General features: G+C 37.1%; 3 protein-coding genes across 7 annotated transcripts in view; 2 read left to right on the forward strand and 1 right to left on the reverse strand.

Moving 5' to 3' along the window:
* LOC126848782 (netrin-1-like) overlaps positions 1–12,224 on the forward strand; it is a 169,252-nt gene that overhangs the window by 144,279 nt on the left and 12,749 nt on the right. The window lies entirely within an intron of this gene.
* LOC126848789 (TBC1 domain family member 14-like) overlaps positions 1–12,224 on the reverse strand; it is a 160,744-nt gene that overhangs the window by 121,464 nt on the left and 27,056 nt on the right. The window contains exon 3 of one of the 5 annotated variants that reach the window (XR_007687308.1): positions 2,782–2,920. The exons of the other annotated variants lie outside the window; for them this stretch is intronic. The gene's annotated coding sequence lies outside the window, so the exon portion shown is untranslated. The remainder of the gene's footprint in view (positions 1–2,781; positions 2,921–12,224) is intronic. 5 annotated transcript variants of the gene reach the window in all.
* The window catches only part of LOC126848813 (CD63 antigen-like), a 169,380-nt gene that overhangs the window by 82,979 nt on the left and 74,177 nt on the right, over positions 1–12,224 (forward strand). The gene's annotated exons all lie outside the window — the stretch shown is intronic.

Here is a 12,224-nt window from a genome sequence, read left to right on the forward strand (position 1 = left end):
TATTTTGTCGCGAAATTAAAACGCTAAAGTAAAACAAATTTCGTCAAATCATCCAAGAGTGTGTAAGTGTCATTCGACACTTGTGATGGTCAAACGTCATTCATCTTGGAGTAAACTGGATTTAATTCTAATCGCTAAGATTAACAATAAATGTGAAAAGAAACTTCAAGACGTGTCGTAAAATCCGAGAGCAAAAAAGCTAAAATTTTCGAGCGATAACCTCGTCGACAGGTACGAGATAATCTTCTATGTATCGCGACCAATCACGATCTAATTACGTATACCGGGTACGTTGTGATACGTGCATACGCATCGCCCGTGGCTCGTCGCGATGTAAATCCTCTGCGGAAAGAGGGAAGATTGCGCGCACCTATATGAAAATGGAGAACCGCCTAAGGCATTTTATTCCGGTCGAGTGAATCGGCTAGTCGATATTATTCAAAAATCCCCGCGCAGCCTGTGCTCTTATGCTTCCTTACCCTCAATTAGCAAAGCGATATTCGAACGTGAAGCTTTATAGGAGCGATTTGCAAGTAATGAGGGAAACTTTGGAGACTTATTGCCGGTCGTCGCGTGAATGCGATTTTTCTCGAATATTGAGTCGCGAACGACGGCCTTGGAAATTTAAAACCTTTAATCTTCAAATCTTATTATAGGATTCAATAGAGCTCCGTTTTTAGAAAATTTGTTAAAAGTTTTACTGTATTTATTATAAAATATTAGCATTTTTTATGGGCTTAAAATATATTTTAACAATGATTTTTCATTCTAGCATCTTTTTAAAATATCAAAGAAATTTCCAAAAAAGTGTTTGTGCATGGAAAAATTGCGAAAAAATATCTCAAAAGAAAACTATGCACAATACGATTATTTTCAGTCCGGTAACAGCTGACTGACTTTATCTGTTGTTTACGCGATTCTCCACCAGAGTAGATTAAAGTTGACCGACGTTGACAAAACTGACCATTATATTCTCCAACTTACGCGATCAATTTACTAATACAAGTACGAAACTTAATGATCTTAAAGCAAGACTTACGCGTTCAATCTAGCCATCAATCAAGTTTTCTAACTCAAAAATTATGCACTTATAATTGTATTAAGCTGTCAGTTATATGTTACTTTGTGTAATCCTTGATCGTCCTCGGGGGATTTCATTGCAGGAGGGGAAAAATCTCTCCATCTATCTGTCCATCTAGCTGCATGTAGATTTCCGCACATTAAATGCATCTTGTAATCTTCGCGTTGACTGCAAGATGCATTCAAGACTTAACTAACACCATTCAGTATGTTCGAATAACTCACAATATGCATTCCCGAAGGCGCATTCCCTCGTTTACGCGAAACTCGTCTGTTAAAGCCGCTTCAAGGTATACATCAATGCGGGCTGTTTGAGAAAAATTGATATCGTTCGATAAAGGTTTTTACCGCTATTCCAGGGCTTTTCCCCTTCCCTCTCATCCGCCAACATGCCGATAAACCGTTTGAATCTTCCTTTCTCATCCGCGTTTCATAGCCGGCCGTTCAATCTCGCGCCAAGGATCAATCGAGATTTTTCTCAGATAATTGAAATTTTGCGCCCGTATAGCTCTTCTCGCTGATACGGGCAGTTGAAAGGACACAAGCGATCGAGGAAATGGAATGGCGAGAAGCGTGAAATAGAGAAAACGCTCGCCCGTCTCCGTTAATCCGCGGAATTCCATTCAAAATGCGTTTCATTATCTTTAAAATTATCAGAAAAATCTTAATTTTTAATTCTAGATCCAAGAAAAAAAAAATAAACTGCTAAAAATTTTATATTCTATATATAATATCTTTTTTATAGATCTTTATAGAAATTATAATGAGCGAGAAAGAGAGAGAGAGAGAGAGAGAAAATTTGATTATTTTTATATCAATATTTTCGACAGATGTGAGAATGCGTAATATTAAGGTCTTCAATTTATCTCGGGATATTTAAAGTATCTAAAAATATTTATCAGTTTGTTTGTGTCACTGAATAAATGCGAATCATTAAGCGCGAAAGCATCAACAGCGACGCTAACGCGCGAGGATAACGAGCTCCGTCAATTCGCGCGTTTCAGTTGCCGCGGCGAGTAATCGCCGGTGTCAAAATTAACTGCAGTTTACGTTCGATTTGCTCGCGTTTTGTCGGGTCGTGAACGCGCGCGACAGTACAAATCGCTCGAATCGATAACCACCGACTCCGTTTGATTAATACTCGCCCGGCGGACGACACGATTTAATGACACTCATTCGCGAACGACGTCGACGACGCTGAGATTCTCAATCACCGTAAAAGCCTAATTACCCCGCTGACACTTTGCTCTCTAGCGCGGCTTTTCAGTTTCGCTCCTTCGATATAGGGTGTTCCACATCATAGTTGTAATTCTTATCTATCCGGTGATTCTTTGATAAATTGCTAAGAATTACAAGAGTGAAGTAATCCCATAATTCGAAAGATCTATTTTCGATACGATTTCATATTTATAACATGTCTTCTTATTAAATTATGGACTTATCTCGTTTTCGAATTATATTCTGATCCAAAGATTTCCTGATTTCATATATTGATAAAATCGGATACATAACTCGCTCTCACTTTAAAGACTTTATAAATTTTCCGAAGTCTGGAGATTTCTTTTTATTTCATTTGAACCTTCGATTTCTATGCCGTAACGCGAAGAATTAATTTTTTTTTCCTCGATGTTTTCGTTTTTCCCCCTTTACTCCCTTACTCTCTTCCTCTCGAGTTTTCGTATAAGCGGTAATTTGACTCACCATCAGGAACTCATCAACGGCTTAATCTAATATCCGTTATCGTAGCACCTAGCGATCGCCTTCGAACTTGGACCGCGTCCTCGGGCTTCTTCGGAACTTGTGCTGTTCCCGATACTCTCTACGTGCGCACGTGGCGAACCTACAATAATAATTATCGTCATTATTACCGCGCTGGCTTACCGGTCGGGCGCCCTAAACCAAAGTTAATTACCAGCCGCCGTGGCTAATTTAAATCAAGACTAATTGACCCGTCCCCCGATCCTTACCCCGTCGTCATTACCACACTCACGCCCTGTCCCTTCGCATTACGAAAGTTTCGCCGAAGTTACATTATATATGGCGAGATCCCTTGGTCCCCAGCTCTCTCTCTCTCTCTCTCTCTCTCTCTCTCTTTCTCTCTTTTTATCTGTTTATCTCGCGGACTTTCGTGAAACTCGCTAGAGATGAGAGCTAGCTGATGATGAGTTTCTATGAATAGACTCGAACTTTTTCTCTATAATGAGCCTTGCACGCGATAACGCGAACTTTGAAACCATAACTTTGTATCATGAATTTTGCGATTTTTTTTCAACTATACAGAATATTTATAAATTATGATATAGAAATATGTCAATTTAGGAAATTATATAGTTATTGTTTTAGTACAGAATATTAATATAAAGTATAACACACAGAAATATCATACTTTATGTGAAAAATATTTCATTACGGAAATATTTTATATATTGCGAAGATATATATAGATATAATAAATATGTATCACAAGTTATATACATATATACAAATTCTTCGATATTTTATTGCGAAATTTGCAGGCAGTTGATGAATCTGTATTATCACAAAATTATAGAAAAATTCTCTTTTGAAAATTCCTGGGAACCTTTAGACTTACAAGTATCCCACGTTAATCTTGTCACAATGACTATCAAATATCAAAACACGGTAACAGAAAGAAACAATTTACAATATAAAACTCAACCAACTTAAAGACTAAATAAATTTATAATTTTCGAAGATTAAAATAATTTATGTGCATTTAAATTATTAATTGATATTCTCTGAAATGTACAAACAATAATATAAAGATGGTCAAGAGTTTTGTAAGAACGCTTTTGAAACACTTGCCGAGTCATATATTATCTCTTTATAATATTGACGCTTGTTGATTTTTTATCGGAGTAAGAATCAAATGTAAATTACAATAATTTTGATAGATTGCCACGTAAAAAAAACAAAACTCACTTTACAATCGCAATTAGTCAGTAGAAATCGCTTCGAGGCAAACTAGCGTAATTACAGAAAGTAAGTCACTCGCGTTCTCGTGCAGAACTCGACTAGCTAGGTATAAGTAAATAGCAAACCGTTTCGAGTAAACCAGTTTGTAACCATAGTTAGGTATGAAATATTTGGGTGTGTTTTTGGTAGCCCACGGGACTGTTTCTATTGTTTAAACTTCCTCGCGCGTGAAATTGGTTTAAATAGCGAATTACATATGCGATATTGCAACATACTCGTTTTGCTAATAACAATTTCTTGAGAGAAACTTCATTCGAGACTTATCGAAGAGAAAATTATATTGTGCCAATATATTATTAGCTTTATAAAATTAAATTTGTTGATAGAGCATAAATTAAACTTGCATATAAATTATTCATTAATGGACCAGTTTCAATGAAAATATACATGTCATGTATTTTAAAATAATCAATGTAAAAATAATGAGAAATATATACGGTGTATATTTTACATTATCATACACACACAAGTGACGGGCTCAAGAATGTACGGAATGTTCATACTTTTCGGAATGTTTTCAAATTGCTCCGAGCGCGTTGCGGTTTAATGATTTGTCGTGCAAATGAACATTACCGTAATCGAGATCCGCGTTGCACCGCGTAAATTCTGGCCTTAAGGCCTGCACGTTTAATCGCGCTCGTTTAATTTCGAAGCGAATGTGTCTTGCGTTTAAGAGGACTCGTGCTTGCTCACTCCCGCGGGCAACGCCGGTTCTCTCTGCCTCAAGGGCGGCCGCGCGAAAAACTGTAGATTCCCCTCCGCCGCTGTCACAGCGCTGGCAGTCACCCACGCGCCCATTAAGGTCCCACATGGCCGCTATAAGGTGCTTAAGGTGTCTCGTGAGGCACACACGGTGGTGCCGACCTTTTATAATTAAGACGTAACTTTATGAGAGCATGCGAGCGCGTTGGCATCGTGCGCGTCTCTGACGTCTCGACCCGAGACGAAAGGAACAAAGGAGGGTATGTGACAGGTAAATGGGGGGCGTGCATTTTGTGCGACGCATAATTAATTAAATTGTCTCGGCGTCGAGACAGTATACGAGGTTGGAATAAAATGCGCAAATAACGTATATTCTGAGTATTCTTTTCTACAGCGATACAAAAGATTTGATTATTTAATATGATAGAGACTTATATAGATTTATATAATTTATAAAGACTTATGTAAACATTAAATTGACACAAGGAGTTATAACGAATTGTTTATGACTATAACAGGATTACAGAAACAGAATGAATGTTTATTTTACAAGTAGCTTATGACTTTTCCTAGTAGCTTGCTTTTATTATGTGGTTTAACGCTTTAGCAAAATGTCACAAGGGATTGTGTAATACTGTAGCCAGCTAGAAGCACATTTAGACCATGATGAATCGTGTACTAGCCGAGACAAATCTGACGTCACGTATACTCATAATCTTTGCAAGAAGCTACCGGAAACATTAATCTTCTTCTAATGTGAATAAACTCTAAAGAAAACAAGTCCTGACAGGAATGTAAATCGGACAAAGTATACACTCGGTACATTTACAAAGCACTAAATGAATCTTAGGAGTTGACATATTTTGAAGAAAGCATATATTTACATGTAATATGATGTAATTAGGGAAAGAAAAAATGGTGTGTAATAAAACGTCACTATATGATTGATTCATGCCTTTCATACTTTCTAACAAAATAAAATATACTTTATCATTAAAAAATCGTAAAGATATGTAAGAGATATTTTTCCAACACATATGACGTCTCGATAAAATATCGCATATTTGTTCGCGTCACGAGACTTTCGCTCTTCACTTCGGCAATATTGAGCGAATTTTATCCGAGCGAGAAAAACGACCACCGAGGTTGACAATTCATTCCGGCGACCTTAGATGCTGCCGTTAGATCTCGACGTAGCTGAACGATAGTATCGGCGGCACTATACCGAGCCGATAAATCGACTGGTCCTTCGGTTTGCATTCGTATACTTATTTCGAGCTATTTGTCTCGAGTTTCGAAGGGGATTTCGGCGCATCGGTTTAAATCTTCCCGACTGATCCCGCGAGACAATCTCTCCCCGGAATAATGGAAGAAACTCCCGGAGTTTAGCGGCCCGCCGAAAAGGAGACGATATATGTAGAGCTTCGTAGAAACTAGATTGCGGAAACGATTATCTGTCGATTCGTGTGACTCGCCCCCTCTTCCTCCCCGACTTCGTTTTCGATTCCATGCACGAAACGCAATTTACTAATTTATCGAAGTTGTGCTCGACGACGCGATGCTTAGACCGGATCGTGGAATAATGTATTAGTATTAGATTGTTGAGCACGATTCTCTATCGTAATTCGTAAGACGAATGCGAGGCAGTTCAAGAATAAAAAATCTTTGCACAATGCTTGTGCGGGGAAAAAAAGTCAGCTATCTTAAAAAAAAGTCTTCATCTCACTTTCAGAATAAAAATAGAAAATTTTTTTATGTATTATTTTTATAGAATATTTGTTAACAGTGACAAAATAATTATGAAAAGTACATTTTAGAAGAATGTAATACACTGACATCTTTTCTGTGAAAATCTAATTAAAGATTATACAGCACAATTTTTCCTATTGCAATTATTTATTGCTTTGTCCGCAATTAATTTTCAAATTAAAAAGGCTCTCTTGAATTAAAGTAGTGTAAAGAACTTTAATTAGCAAATCCTCTTTGAGATTCAAAATATTAAATAATATTGAAATTAGATTTTTATTTAAATTTTTACTACTGCTATATATAATACCGATCTTATCAAAAAATATATTCTTAAAAAATTTTCAGGAACACTCACAAAATATCTATTATACTTTATCAACGTCTCTCGTCTAAATATATATATAAAAAAAAAATATTTGTTTTGCGTCGCTTAGTTCGTCGCTCGTCTGTCGGGATGGCAAAAATTAAACGAGGCACCCGTAGATTGTTAATCGTTGACAGCGGAGACGCCAGTTCCGCTCGGAGGGCTCATTTCAGGGTAGCCTGTCCGCAGGCCTTCAAGAGGTGGATTTTAATGAGAGACCCGGGAGGTGTGACGTACAAATAACGCGAACGAAAACGCCTTGTTTCGATGCGTCTATTTGCGCACTTATACAAGGTGTCCTAGGAATCACGAGATGTTTTTTTTTGAACAGATATTGGAAAACTCTTTAAAAATATTAGCAATTGCAGTAAACAAATTAAAAAAAAACATTGATAATTATTGAATTATTTATACTGCAAATAAAGTAGAATTAAAACGGAACTTAATAAAAAAAATTTATTTAAAATTTATTTAACCAGATAAAATTTAATTGAAAATATATTTCAAAAACGAGTCAAAATACAGGATTTTTTAAATAATTGCATTGGATAAACAAATATGCTTTTTTTTTGTTAAAAATCAGAATAATTATTTCTTTATAAAAATATTTTTTTATCAAAATAATTCGATTAAACACCATATTTTTAGTTTTTAAAGTTATTAAATTAAATCTCTAGTGTGTGCTAAAATTCTATTATAAATTTTGTTATCATAAATTCGTTAGCGAGATTATATGTATAAAAATATGGGTGAAATATAAATATTTTATTATTTGGAATATGATTTATTTCTTTATTGATGTATTCATAGCAATTAAATACGACGCGATGGAAAAATATATATACACGTTGATATTTTTATTTATAGCATCATTCGAAGAGCGAATACGCCAAGATCGAATGATTAACTATCGCCACAGCGCGTAATGAAACAAATTTTTAAGTTACGGATTGGATCTCCCATCCGACGCGGCCGCGAGATTGCATTTCGAGACAGCAGCGTTGATTAACTCCGGCTAACAACGCCCGCGGGAACACCCGTTATACAATTCCCGCAAACACATCGTCAAATATTCATCCTCCGCGAGCCGCCAGGCGGGAACGTCGATGCGCGATCGACTCGTCCGCCGTTTATGTTTTTATCTCGGTTACGCGATGAACCCCGACGACACCCCGGCACTCGTTTCCGGGCACCCCGGGCACCGAGGCAATAATAAACGGTCCGCACACCGATTCATCCCCGACTTTTACCCCGTATCGTTCCGACAGCGACAAGTACTCACCCGACTCCACTTCCAACCGGCGCTCCTGGCGACCGCTGATAACGCATTATCGAATATCGAAGAGATAAATAATTTTAAGAATCGCATAGGCTGCAAACGCAGAACTTGTATTGACGGAAAATTAAAGTGCTACGAATTTTTAGAAAAGAATTTAAGTAGAAACGCGTATATATACAATATATTTTTTTATATATGAGAGAGGGAGAGAGAGAGAAAAAAAAAACACAAGCTTTTTTTGTTTATTTTTTTTATCATGTATTATTAGGCATATCAAGAGATATGCTAAGAAATTACATATTTTTAGTATCTTTATTATCAACTATTTTTTGAAAATATAATCAGAAAAAAGTAATCAATAATAATAAATTTTATATATTTACATTTTTGTTTAATAATATTTTAGCAGTATATATTTTATTGTGATTATTAAGATTTTTTTAATTGGAGTCAAAAATTAAAAATTTATGCAATGTAATATAAATAATATTATAATACTCTATTTCTCTGTAATATCTCGGATACATACATTTGCGAAGAAAGATATAAAATATCCCGAAAATGATGTAAAAAAAATTTATTTCAATAATAGATATCTCTCGATAGAGAAATGTCAAATAGTCGTTACCCATAACTCTTTTTGCAACAAATTCGATTCAGGCGATATTTTTATTCGCAGAAACATGATTGTTGATCGAGCAAAACGAACGATGCTTTGTTTATAATATCGTGCCGTTTTAATAAACCGTGCATATTGTGCTGATCGATAATAGAATTCGTATAACGCACCCCCGGCTTTGAATCGGAATCGGTCCGGAACCGCACGTGAGCGTCGGGAACACGCGCGAGCTGTCTCGATCTGTTTTTTCTCTCTCACTCTCTCTCTCTCTCTCTTTCTCTCTCTTTCTCTCCTTCATCGGTAGTTAACCAAATTAAACGTAATTTGAATTTCGTTTGAAATTCAATCGAGATGCCCCGCGATGGGCCGCCGGCGGGCGCGTTATCGAATAAAAATATCGAAAATTCCGCGCGCGCAACGGCACAACGGTCACGTTCGCCGAAGCTACCGAACGAAATTTCCGAAATTCCGGACGCGATCGAAGCGAGACAGATTGACGGAGAGATTTATCGAAGAAAGGAGAGGGGGAGAGAGAGAGAGAGAGAGAGTTCGGTTGTGCGCGAAACAGGAATGGAGTGGATTTTTGTTTGGCGTAGTTCCCAATCTTCTCCCTTCACTTTTTACAGCTTTACAACCGAGAAGCGCGCGATTTCCGCAATGTATTGTACGCGAAACTCGATTCGCGAATATTTTTTTTTATCGCTCCTATACGAATTTATCGTTTTCATTATCCGCAGCTTTGCAGCAATGGATTGAATTACTGTTTCAGGTACGAAGTAATTTTGAGATTCTGCATCCAATAAACGCGCGATGCGGATTAATCTGAAAATATCGATCTTTATGTCTTTACACATGATTCGATTACTGTTTTTTTTGTTTAGACAGCACAACTATGTATATCACGTCAATATCATGTCACTATGTGATGTGTGACAATACGGCCTACAAGCAATTTATCGTTTGTCGAATCGCCGGTGAACGTCGTGAAACAATCGAACATGCATCAGACAATTTGTGAGAACTTGTGCGTTATTGATCAAAGCCATCGCGTCGCTCGACTGAATTACAAAGTTCGGACACGACACGGAATATAGAGATGACCGCGAGAGTAATTGCGGTAGTTGGATAGTGGATAGAACTGAAACCGCTCAATCGCCGTTAGAATAGAGATAGATACGTTTCTTTGTTTGCTTTTTTACCCTTTTTCTTAATTTTCTCTTTTGCACATCCATTCTTGTAATATTAATTTTATTGCATCAAGTTTGTAGAAAAAAATTTCTTATAAATAATGTGGATAATAATATAACTTAATTAACTATAAAATATGCTATTAATTTAATATTTTGATTACGATTATAAAATTTTTTTATAAAATGAAAGAAGAGAGAGAACAAGATAGTTTTTCTCGCAGATCGACTTTACAAAATAAAAATTGAACACGCGAGTAACGAGTGTCGAAAAGAAGCAGCGCAACTTACCGTAACAAGCGATCCGAAATGACATCATTCGCTCCTAGTTTAGATCCCGAATTACGATCCGCTTGACAATTCGCGGGACGCACGAATAGAGCCGGACTTCCTGTTTCAGAATGAAACGCTCGAGCTGGCGGAAAATCTCCCCGATCTTGCCGGTAAAGTTTGCGCACAGTTTGGTCGGACAGTTTACTCGCGGGGATTTCCTCGCCGGCGGGATGTACCGAGCCATCGAACTGTATTACGGATGCGCGGAAGCGGCACGGAAGCATGCGGAAACGGACGTACTGTAACGCAACGAGACAACGGACGGAACGGATCGCGTTCGCAAACGCGGATCGATCGCGACGGCGAGCAACTGAGACGATAATCCGTTTAATTCCCGACCAATGAAACGTCCTTTGTGTTTGATCAACTTGCGTTAATCCACGCCAATCGTTTTGCCAAATCAGTCGTGCCGTAAGATCGAGCTTTCCGAACGAGCGATTACATCGATCGGTCAAAAGGTGGATCTCGAAATTGACCCAAGGGCGATTGTTCCTCGCCGTTTCATCGAATATCCCCATCGTTTAAAGTAAATCCGATATCATCCTCCGGATAACCATGTCGTTATCCTGCGTCAAATGCCGTTGACAGACAGATGACTGATTGACACGTCACCGAGAAGAAAATGAGAAGTGCAATCATAATATCATTCTTCTTGTGGTTAGAACGACTTATGAATCATTTGCGATATTATATCACTTCGAATAATAGTTATTGCAAGTATTAATATAATATTTTATAGAGATGGAGAGAAAGTTGTTAAAATTAATTTTTAATTATAAATCAAAAAAGGATTTTAAAAATACACGTTATATATTTTTCGTGCTTTTTCTTATATTTCTATGTGATTTCTTTTTACGTAACTATCTAATACAGATGAATAGACTATGGAAATTTGTAGTCATAGGATATTTATTGTCACATAGTGTCCGTATCATATGCCAAAACTTGATGCGGTTGCATTCGGAAAATTTAACAAAGATCCAAAGAATATATAATATTTTAAGACATAGTCTATCAATGACGCGCGAAGTGCGTGATACTGGCTTGATATTACATTGCATATGAGAAATTTCTGTAAAATTTTTAATCAGTTTGAATTCTTTAAACGGAAGAGAAAGATGAGAGAAAAGTCGCAACGATTGTCGCCAATTTCGCATGATTAAAATTCCGACCCAATTACAATATGCTACTATCCAAGGAAACATAGCAGGAATCTGTATGATGATAGAGAAGCGAGAAGGGATGAGAAAAGCGAGAATTAACTAAATTTACAAACATAAATTTACGCAACATTCATTAATTTACCGTTGTTTCTCAGCTCACAAGAAGCTTTTAAGCACTGTTCTGTTCTATAAGCTTTATGACATTATACAGTGGTACGTTCTACCTACGTGCGATATATATGTGCGCGTCACAATCATCTTAATATACCTGCCTACATGGTATATGCACGAAGCATAAATTTCGCGTTTATGTCTGTTAGATCGACCGTATTTTCATACCCACGAGAATCGCGTAATTACATCCCGTAACATCGCGAATGCGTGGAAGCGGGGAATACGTTAGTACGTCAGAAATTCCATCGCAGATGTCGAAACGGCATACCACATAGCGCATTTCCACGCGTGACCACGATATTCGATAAAGGTTTATTTCGTCCTATGAAAATTGGATATTTTCGTACGTGCGGCATATGCAATATATGCAAGCGTGATTCAGTTCGGCAATGTATCCAGGGAAAGTAATATTTGATTTCTCTCGCGCGACTCGTTTGTTTCGCGGAAAATTCGATGCTGCGATATAATTTAGCGGCTTTACCCCTTTTGTTCTGCTTTCCAATCGCAAAAATATCTTTCCTCCGATTATGTGTGTATATCTTATAGCGTTTTCGCGCTATAAAACAAAATAAAATTC

This window comes from Cataglyphis hispanica, chromosome 4, assembly GCF_021464435.1.
Source record: "Cataglyphis hispanica isolate Lineage 1 chromosome 4, ULB_Chis1_1.0, whole genome shotgun sequence".
NCBI classification, from domain to species: domain Eukaryota; kingdom Metazoa; phylum Arthropoda; class Insecta; order Hymenoptera; family Formicidae; genus Cataglyphis; species Cataglyphis hispanica.